Source organism: Orycteropus afer, unplaced genomic scaffold (assembly GCF_000298275.1).
Source record: "Orycteropus afer afer isolate SDZICR_OR568_19922 unplaced genomic scaffold, OryAfe1.0 scaffold00388, whole genome shotgun sequence".
NCBI classification, from domain to species: Eukaryota; Metazoa; Chordata; class Mammalia; order Tubulidentata; family Orycteropodidae; genus Orycteropus; species Orycteropus afer.
Window position 1 is genome coordinate 454,562 of NW_006921975.1, and position 9,457 is coordinate 464,018.

The 9,457-nt window shown below is 37.5% G+C and overlaps 1 pseudogene; it reads left to right on the forward strand.

The window, feature by feature from the left end:
- The first annotated feature begins 2,557 nt into the window (after positions 1-2,557).
- On the forward strand, positions 2,558-3,675 carry LOC103207703 (annotated as a pseudogene).
- Positions 3,676-9,457: the final 5,782 nt, after the last annotated feature.

Consider the following 9,457-nt stretch of genomic DNA (forward strand, 5'->3'; position numbering starts at 1 on the left):
TCCGTAGTGATACTGCCTCGGAAACCCAAGGAGGGGTCGCTATGAGTCGGGGCCGACTCGACGGCACATAACAACAACAACAACAACAACATACCTCAAGAGCTGAGTTTTATCTTTATACAACAATTTTTGGAAGACTGTTTCCGAGACTTTGAATTAATTATATAGTTTCCAAGATGTCTAAAACCATTCTGACACTAGCTTCAAGGTCCTTTGTTGAATCAGAATGACAAAATCAAGATTCAAAAAAGCAAGGCTTGATGATAGCCTAAAACTCGTAAGATAAAATTCAATAGGTGTAAATTAAAAATCTTACAGTCCGGTTAAAAAAGTAATTTGTTGCACAATTAAATAGAGATGGAGACTTGGTTTGGAAAGAAGTTGTGAAGGCAAACTTCTGGATTAAAACCTGAGGGTTTTAGTTAATTACAAATTCATTATGAACCAACACTACATAGCTGTTAAAAAAAACTTACGGTAATTTCAGGCTGCATTAATATCCAGATGTGTTAATATCCAAATCCAATTCACCTACATATTAAATATCATTTCCCATTTCAAACACACTTCAGAAGGAACATTAACGAAGTATAATGTCCTTAGAGGGCAATTGAGGTGATGAAAATTATGACATATGAAAATTATATCACATAAAGAATAGCTGGAAGAGCTGAAGATGCTTATCTCAAAGGGAAAAAAATTTATAGGGTGGCAGAGAGAGAACAGATTATCCTCTTTAGATATTTAAAAGGCTATCATGCAGAAAAAGGATTAGGTTTCTGTGTAGCTTCACGGCAGAATTTAAGTCAATGAATATAATTCTAGTCAGTAGATTTTAACCCCATACAAGGATGAACTTTACAACAATCAATAGTGGTACAAAACAGATTGGGTTGCCTTGTAGGTTATGAATTCATCTCATCACTGGAAGGAACTAACTTCTGCATGGACTAGGTGAGACGAGGGGAAAAAAAAGTTTCCAAGCCTATAATTATCCTGGAGAATTAATGGTCAATATAATCTAAAACCTGAATATGGCCTTCCCTGAGATGGTATTTTTTATTTCTAAGGTCAATGAAAATAGACAGAAGTGTAAGATCAAGGATCTATTTTCATTTCACAATAGTGGACATTTTGTGTGGTTCAAGTAGTCACCCCATTTCAGATAATATTCGATAAAACTCCATCATTCAACCCCAGCACGACGACAATCTCCATTTGAAACTTTCAAGTGGAGATTTCATCTTCTCAGGGCTTATTTCCATACTAATAGTTTTGATTTCAAGGTTTGAAAAGTATTTGTTCAAAGCACTCAACTCAATGCGACATATACATTATCAGGCATTTGGTGCTGAAGAGGGGAGAGAAAACAGAATTACCAGAGAGATAGGACTGAAAGGGAGAAAGATGACTGACGAAAGATGGAAACCTTGGAGTTGGAAGAAGGCACCAAAAGAAAGGGAAGGGAAATGGTTTAAAAAAAAAAAAAAGATCTAAGTGAAATGAACTGGAGAGGTGATAGTATAGAATATAAGTATGTATGGAGCACAAGAACTATGAACATAGAACATGGGGTATAAATATTGGAGAAAGGAGATAAAAAGGCTTTGGATGTGAAAAAAATCTAAATTCAATAAAGTATGCCAAGATAATTGAAGGCTTTTCTTGTGAAAATATATTCAATCTTTGTACTGGTTAGCAGAAGGTACGAAGACAGAGAGATAAAAGTGTTAAAGAAAGTTTTGGTATAATGGGACCAAATGGTTAGGAATCCTGAAGGGAACAGTAGTGAGAATAAGAGCAGCACAAGAGAAGCCAACATTGTTAGGAAAAAGACGAAGCGAGGAATGGGTACATGTTTATGAGGAGTTTGGAAGATTTCAAGACGGGGAGATGTAAGGGTTTAAAATATATTGACATAAATATGTTTAGTCAATTGTGTAAAGACAGTCATACCAAGCAGGTTGATTACTTATCTAGCTATATTGTGAAAATATGCAATAGGGTACACACACACACACACACACACACAATTCACCTGTTATCTGCACACAAGTTTCTTTCCCCAGCTTTTCAGTATTCAAGTTTTCAAACACATAGAATAAAGGTTCTTTTAAAGAGGAAAAAAGATACAAAATAGGGTGTACTAGACTGCCACTGTGTAAAAACATACATTCGTGGATAAGACCTAGAAGGTAATATTTAATAAATGAAAAAAACGTTAAGGTGGTGGGATTATAGACAATCCTTTCTTCCAAAAGGTGTTTAAGAATATTTTCACTTAAAGCCTCTCAGTTGGTACTGCTCCCCTGTGTCAGGTACCCAGTTGTGGGGGAGGCAGCTACTCAAGAAAGCAAGGGGGTAGATGTACTCCTTGTCTTTGCTCTAGCCCCTTGCCTCGACTGGAGCCAAAGGTCAGAAGGAGGGAACTGCCTTGCTCTGCCAGGCTGACCCATCTGTGGTGGGAGGAGTGCAGCAATGGAGTTCAGTGGATACCGAAGCAGGCTGCCTCTGGAGGTGCATCTTGTGAGTTGCTGGTACCTGGGCGGCACGTTGCATGTGCCCACCCCATGTTCCAGCAAGGTGGCTGGTGCTCAACATTAACTGTGGCTGCACTGCTGATCACCACCAGCATGGGGTGGGCAGCAGCTACCCGGATGCATCCTGGAGATGAAACACAGGTCTGAAGCTGAATTTTGGCAGTTTCCACCAGAAAAAGCAAAACTTGGAAATTCTGAGTTTTATGGATTACTGAAACATGTCCATAAGGCATCTAACGTTGACATTTTAGTAGACTATATAGATATCCGTGGCAACTTACTACCTGTAAATAATGATGATAATTATCATAAAACTATTTCAACAGCCAATCCATTGTTTAGAATTTTTATACAAAAGAAGGAAGAAGCAGACAACCATGCCTTTGGTACAGATACACTAATAAAGAACATGTGTTAATCAATGTATTGTGTTCCGTCAACCATAGAAAAAAGCCACATCCAGTCAATGGCACACCCCAAGACTTCAGAGCCTGTGTTTTCTATTATAGTTGTGGATATTCTCCCAGAAACATATTGTAAGGCTCATCTTTACAAAAAATGACACTGAAAGTTCCCTAGGATGCTATACCCAGGATGGGTTCAGCCTAAGGGAGACACCACACAGCTCAGAGAAGGTCCCAGGCATTTTCATATCCTGGCTTGTTGCAGGAGGTCTGGTACACAGCACGGGTCTATTAGCTGTTGATGAAGTTTTAGAAGTTAATGGTATAGAAGCTGCAGGGAAGAGTCTTGATCAAGTAACAGACATGATGATTGTAAATAGCCACAACCTCATCGTAACAGTGAGACCAGCAAACTAGGAGAATGTTATTAGGGCCAGTCAGACTTCTGGCAGGTTCCATCAATCTAGTCTTAATAGCCTTCTTGGCTGTCTACAGAACATTGAACAAACTTCATGCCAAAGGATGAAAACAATGATAAAGGTGAAATTATTATTGAAGAAAATGTACTGCTACAAAAGATTCCTAAAGCTGTTCCTACTACTAAGAGCCTGGAATTAGTAATACAAATAGCACAAACTAGTTTTTGAATTTGGCAGAATGGTTTTATTCCTTTTAAGCAAGTGAGTTTAGCACACCTAGGAAGTGAAACATGGAGTCCCTGGGTAGTGTAACTGGTTAGTGATTGACTACTAGCCAAAAGGTTGCCAGTTCAAACCCACCCAGAGGTGCCTTGGAAGACAGGCCCGGCAATCCGCTTCTGAAAGGTTACAGCCCTTACAACGCTATGGAGCACACGTGGACTCTCCAGGAGTCGGAATCAATTCAACGGCAACTAACCACAAGCAACTGGAGCAAACAATTTGACACACTTGCCCCAGATCAAGAAGTCTCAGCAGTAGCTAGAACGAACATAACATTATAAAACCATGATTTGAATGTTTTCTGAATGAGAATGCCATGGGACAATGTAAATGTGGATACTTTGAGGGGTTTTAAACTACTAAACAAAGGAGCCCTGCGGGTGCAGTGATTAAAGAGCTCAGCTGCTAACCAAAAGGTAAGCACTTCAAAACCACCCAGAAGCTCCTCGGAAGAAGGACCTGGCAATCTGCTCCTACAAAGATACAGCCTTGGAAACCCTACAGGGCATCTCTACTGTCCTATAGGGTAACTATGAATCAGAATCAACAGCAAAGGGTTTTTCTTTTGTTTTTAAACCTCTGAACCAATAACTTGTAATAGGTATGAGAAAAATAACATTCCAAGCTTAAAATATTATTAAAATGACAGAGAAAGCAGATTGGGCGTTGCCTAGAGCCAGGGTAAGAGGGGAATGGGATGTGATGGCAAATGGATACTAGGTTTCTTTTGGGGGTAATAAAAATGTTCCAAAATTAGATTGTGGTGATGGCTGCACAATTTTGGAGATACACCAAAAACCACTGAATTGCACACTTTAAATTAATTTTATAGTATGTGAATTACATCTCAATAAAGCTGTTAAAATAGTAGTTTGGTAATTGTTAGTATACACGCTCGCAGATCAGAAGTGATTTTAAGTCTAAAACAAAGAGGCATTTGGTAATGAAATCACATGCTTTTGATATGGAAAACTGGATGTTAACATCACATTGTCAGAACTATGTGAAAGGACTAAATTTCCATCAGAAGTGGTTGTACATTGAACTTGTGCAAAGCCCAGTTAATTTTTCCTTTAAGGATCCTTTAAATTTTAATATGAAGTCTGATTCTATTCCTGTTGGTACTCTGAGGACCTCAGTTCTTATGCTTCCAGTATTTTATTTTTCAGTGTGGTTTTTCTGTTGCTAACTGTAATCAATCTTTTTCTGAAACGTATTTTTTCCTAATTTCTAAGAAATCCAACCAACTGGTTGTTTTTAGGGTTGCTTCCCATGTAATGAAGCATTGAAGCTATGGTCCTGAGTGAAGAAATTCTGTCTCAGTAGTAGTTCATGCTGGTATCTGTCCATCCTATATATTTTAAAAGTTATTTTTGAAAGTTAATTTCATTGACTCTGGTATGACAGGGAGATTCTCTCCTTTAACCAATTCTTTGTTCTCATTCCCAATCTCACTGAAAAGCATTTCTTGTGTGTGTGTGTGTGTGTGTGTGTGTTTTGAGTGTTTTTGTACTCTTCTAATGTATTCAAGTAGTTTGTGTCATTTTGGATACAAAATGTATCTAAAGGGTTTTTTTTACATACAGGACAAACATGTTCCCAAATTTTTTTCTACAAAGATTTTGCATTTTATTTAATGAGATTATTCCAGGAACATTGCCTACACTTTAGGAGAAATATGTTGTATTTACCACTGACATGTAGAGTTTATGAATACTATTTTCATGAGGCTATTTATTCCCACACATCCATTTAGAAAACAAGTAAGAGGAGGGCTGCTAGCTATGCCTGATTTCTCTGGTATTTACCACTGTACAATGTGTACAAGTATTATAGATTAGATGCTTATAAACAACACTGTTCAAAGCTGATCTGGGTAAAGACGAAGGAAAGTCTAAGACTGTAAAATATGTCTGTTGGCAATATTATAAATTTAGTGCAATAGGATAGGGTTAATAAGTCACATTTCAACGTGACCCATACTACATGGGCTTCCTGAGGGATCTTGAGTTAGATGGTTTTTACTGTTATAGTTAGTTCCTGTAGAGGAAGGAACTGACTAGCTCTCCACCTAGAACCTTAGCCAATAGATTATGCAGGATAAAAGATTACTGAACAGGCTATCAGAGTTAAAAATCAGCAACAGCAACAAGATTGATCATGTAGTATAATTTAAATGCTAAGGGAAAACTACTTAGGAAATAACCACTTCTCAACAGCTTATTACTCATAAGGCACTGTGGTAGATGCTTTTACACATCACCACATCTTATTCAACAACAACCCTGGCTGATGCGGGTAACCTCACACACACTTCTGTTTGTTTTAATGCAAGGTCAAAATTTAAACACTGGATTGTGTGATTGCACAGCCACCCTTCTGTTCTTTCATCATGTTACCTTGAAGAACTATAAGGACAGTAATACTGCAAAACCTGGAACCAGCGTTACGGTGGAAACCTGTCAGAGAAGGGAAATTCAAACATTTTCCACTAAAATGAGCAACAAAAAAGTGGTAAGACTGCTCCTCCCCCATCAAAGGCAGAAAAACAAGTCAGTCCTATTGAGTTCTGGCTCTCACAAATTTCACTATATATAACATGCTTTACGATTCAGAATGTTTTCATTATGTGCTATCTAATTTAACCTGCACAACATAGCATAGCCCCCATTTGAAATATGAGTAAACTGGTTCTAACAGGTTATTACTTATCAGAGACCATGTGATCATAAGTCAAAATCAAACAGTGATTATGACCGACACAGATTTAAGAAAGGGTAGCTGAAAACATTAAGCTCCCTACTTTCTTAAGGCTTGAAAATTAGTTACAACCATAGGAAGGTAAATCACACAGCAACCATATGCTGAGAGGTGAACAAAATTATTGCTTGAATAAGCAAGGAATTTCAAACCACATATAAGTATTTTTATATATTGGGAGTTCATAGTGGCACAAGCTCTGCCTAGTTTAGGAAATCAGCCTTAACTCATCAGTTCCAACTCTATCTAACCATCTGATTTCAAGCTTTTCCCAGATTGTACAGGTAGAACTCAGTTTCCATCACAAAGCAGATCCTTGAAAATAGACTGTAAAAGGAGATCATGATAAGGTGAATCACGTATATCATTAACAAGGATTGGGTATCAAATCATACCAAAATCAAATCTCCAAATGTATCAAAAGCAGAGCTACAATTATATGTTTAAAAACAACAAAAGTCTATACCAAGGTGATTTCTGCCAAGATGGTAGGACAGACAGACTCTCTTCAACAAAGAAATGAAAAACCAATTGAAACAAATAGAGAAGATAATCCTGGTACTCTGAGCTTTGAAGGAAAGGGTAAAGTAGTAGATTAAATACCAACTACTAGAAGACCCTGAAAACAGTGAATAAGGAGACAAATGGAGCTGTGGACTGTCAGGTACCCTGACGACATGGCCAATTTGAATATTTACAAGTGGCATTCTGATACAGATAGCAAGCTAAGAATTGCCTCTGCTCACCAAAGTCCGTATGGGCAACTGTACTGGTGGCTGATGACTAGAAAGGAATGCAGTGAAGAAGGAAACAAACAGAGCTGTGGACTGTTGGTTATACTAAGGGTGCAGCCTTTTTGAATATTTGGAAGCAGTGTTCCAATCAGGGCAGCAACCTAAGAATAGGCTTACTTACCAAGGACAGCACAGGCAATTACATTGGAGCTTGAAGACTAGAAAGGCAAAATATTCCCCTTGTTACTCTTATATCCCACACTCTCTTGGTGAACAGAGGTGTGGCCATCCCCCACCCTCTACCAACTTCTGGAGTGGCAAGAATTCCATCCAAGTCTGTGTGCCTGGACAGAGGTTGGGTGTACTGATCTACCCCCTGAGATTTGTTTTGTTTCCTTGCTTTAAAATTATTTTTTATTCCTCCTTTCTTTTTATTTTTTTCTCTTTCCCTTCCCTGGTTCTTTTGTTTTTTTTCCTTCTTGCCTTTTTTGGTTCCCTTCTTTTTATTTTCTTTTCATCTTTTGGTTCTTCCCATCCCTTGTTTTTCTTTTCTTTTTTTTTTTTTTAATTGTGATTTGGGTAAAAGTTTAGTTTTCTCATTTTTTAATTATTATTCTTTTACTCTTGCTCTTTTCTCTTCTTCCCCTACCCCATATATATATATTTTTTAATCACAATTGTTCCTGTTTGTGTATGTAGTTTGAGTTTTTTGTTTTCTTTTCTTTTTTTTTGGTGGTTTTTTTAAATTGCTTTTTGTCTAACTGAGTGGGAAACAGCAACAATGTCCATAGGACCCAACCACACCCACACTTCCTGAAGCTTCACTAACTAAGTGAAGGCCACCACTTGCTTCTGTACCAATAGACCAATGGTAGACAGCAGCAATGGTGTTAAACAGTAATAACTCACCCTTAACTGTTCTTCATGGACAGCTAACAGAGATCTGTGCACACACTCATTCTCTATTACATCCACCAGGAGACAGGTGCCAACTAGCAAATAAAGGAGTACAGTAGCGTGCTCACTCAGATATATCAAAACGAAATAAAGAAAAAAAAAACCTTAGATACATCACACCAATATACAGTCAACAATTAAATACAAATATAACAACATTACAATGTCTTGGAGACAAATGATCATCACAGTCCACACAAAAAAGCAAGATAACGTAGTACAAAGGAGGAATGCAGATACAGGTTCAGAAAACATCAGTTAAAAAGCAGCAGCATTGGAATGCCCTGATAAGGAATTCAAAAGAATTATATTTACATACCTTCAACAGACAGACAGATCAAGGAAAAAATAGACAAAATTAAGGAAAACACAGACAAAACTCTACAACAACACAGGAAAACAATACAAGAACACACTGACAAAATAAATGTAAAATCAGAAATAATACAAAAACAACCAATCCAGATGATTAATACTAAAATTTCAGAAATAGATAACAAATTGAATGGAAAAGTAGAATCTAATCAATGGAAGACAAAATTAGTGAGGTTGAAGACAAATACCTCAATACTACTTTGGCAAAGTATCAATCAGAAAAAAAGATCAAAACAAAATGAAGAAAGCCTAAGATGCATGAGGGATGTCACCAAGAGGAAAAACTCATGTTTAATTGGAATTTCAGAAAAGGAAGAGACCAATAAAATCACAGAGAAAATTGTTGAAGATTTTTTGGAAGAAAATTTCCCTAATATGACGACAAATGAGAATATATCCATTCAAGAAGTTCAACAAACCTGAAACAGGATAGACTCTAAAAGAAAATCACCGAGACACATCATAATTAAACTCACCAAAACCAAAGACAAAAGAAAGAATCCTGAAAGGAGCACAAGAAAAATGAGAAGTTACCAATAAAGGGCAACTCTTAAAACCAAGCTTGGATTTCTCAGCAGAAACCATGTAGGCAAGAAGCCAATGAAATGATATATATAAAACCTTAGAAGAAAAAAATGGCCAGCCAAAACTTATATAATCAGCAAAACTGTCCCTCGAGGAGTGAGTAGCTGGACCTGTGGGCTTGGGACCATAGTCGCAAGGGACATTAATCTCAATTGGCATAACATACTTCACATAAACATTGTTCCACATCCTACTTTGGTGAGTAGCGACTGGGATCTTAAAAGCTCGCAAGCAGCCATCTAGATGCAACAATGGGTCTCTCCTCATCCAGAGCAAAGGAAAATGAAGAAAACCAAAGATTCATGGAAATAATTAGTCCAAGTGACTAGTAAACCATGCGATCCTCAGCCTATATGACTATGAGACCAGAAGAACTAGATGGTGCCTGGCTACCAGAGTCA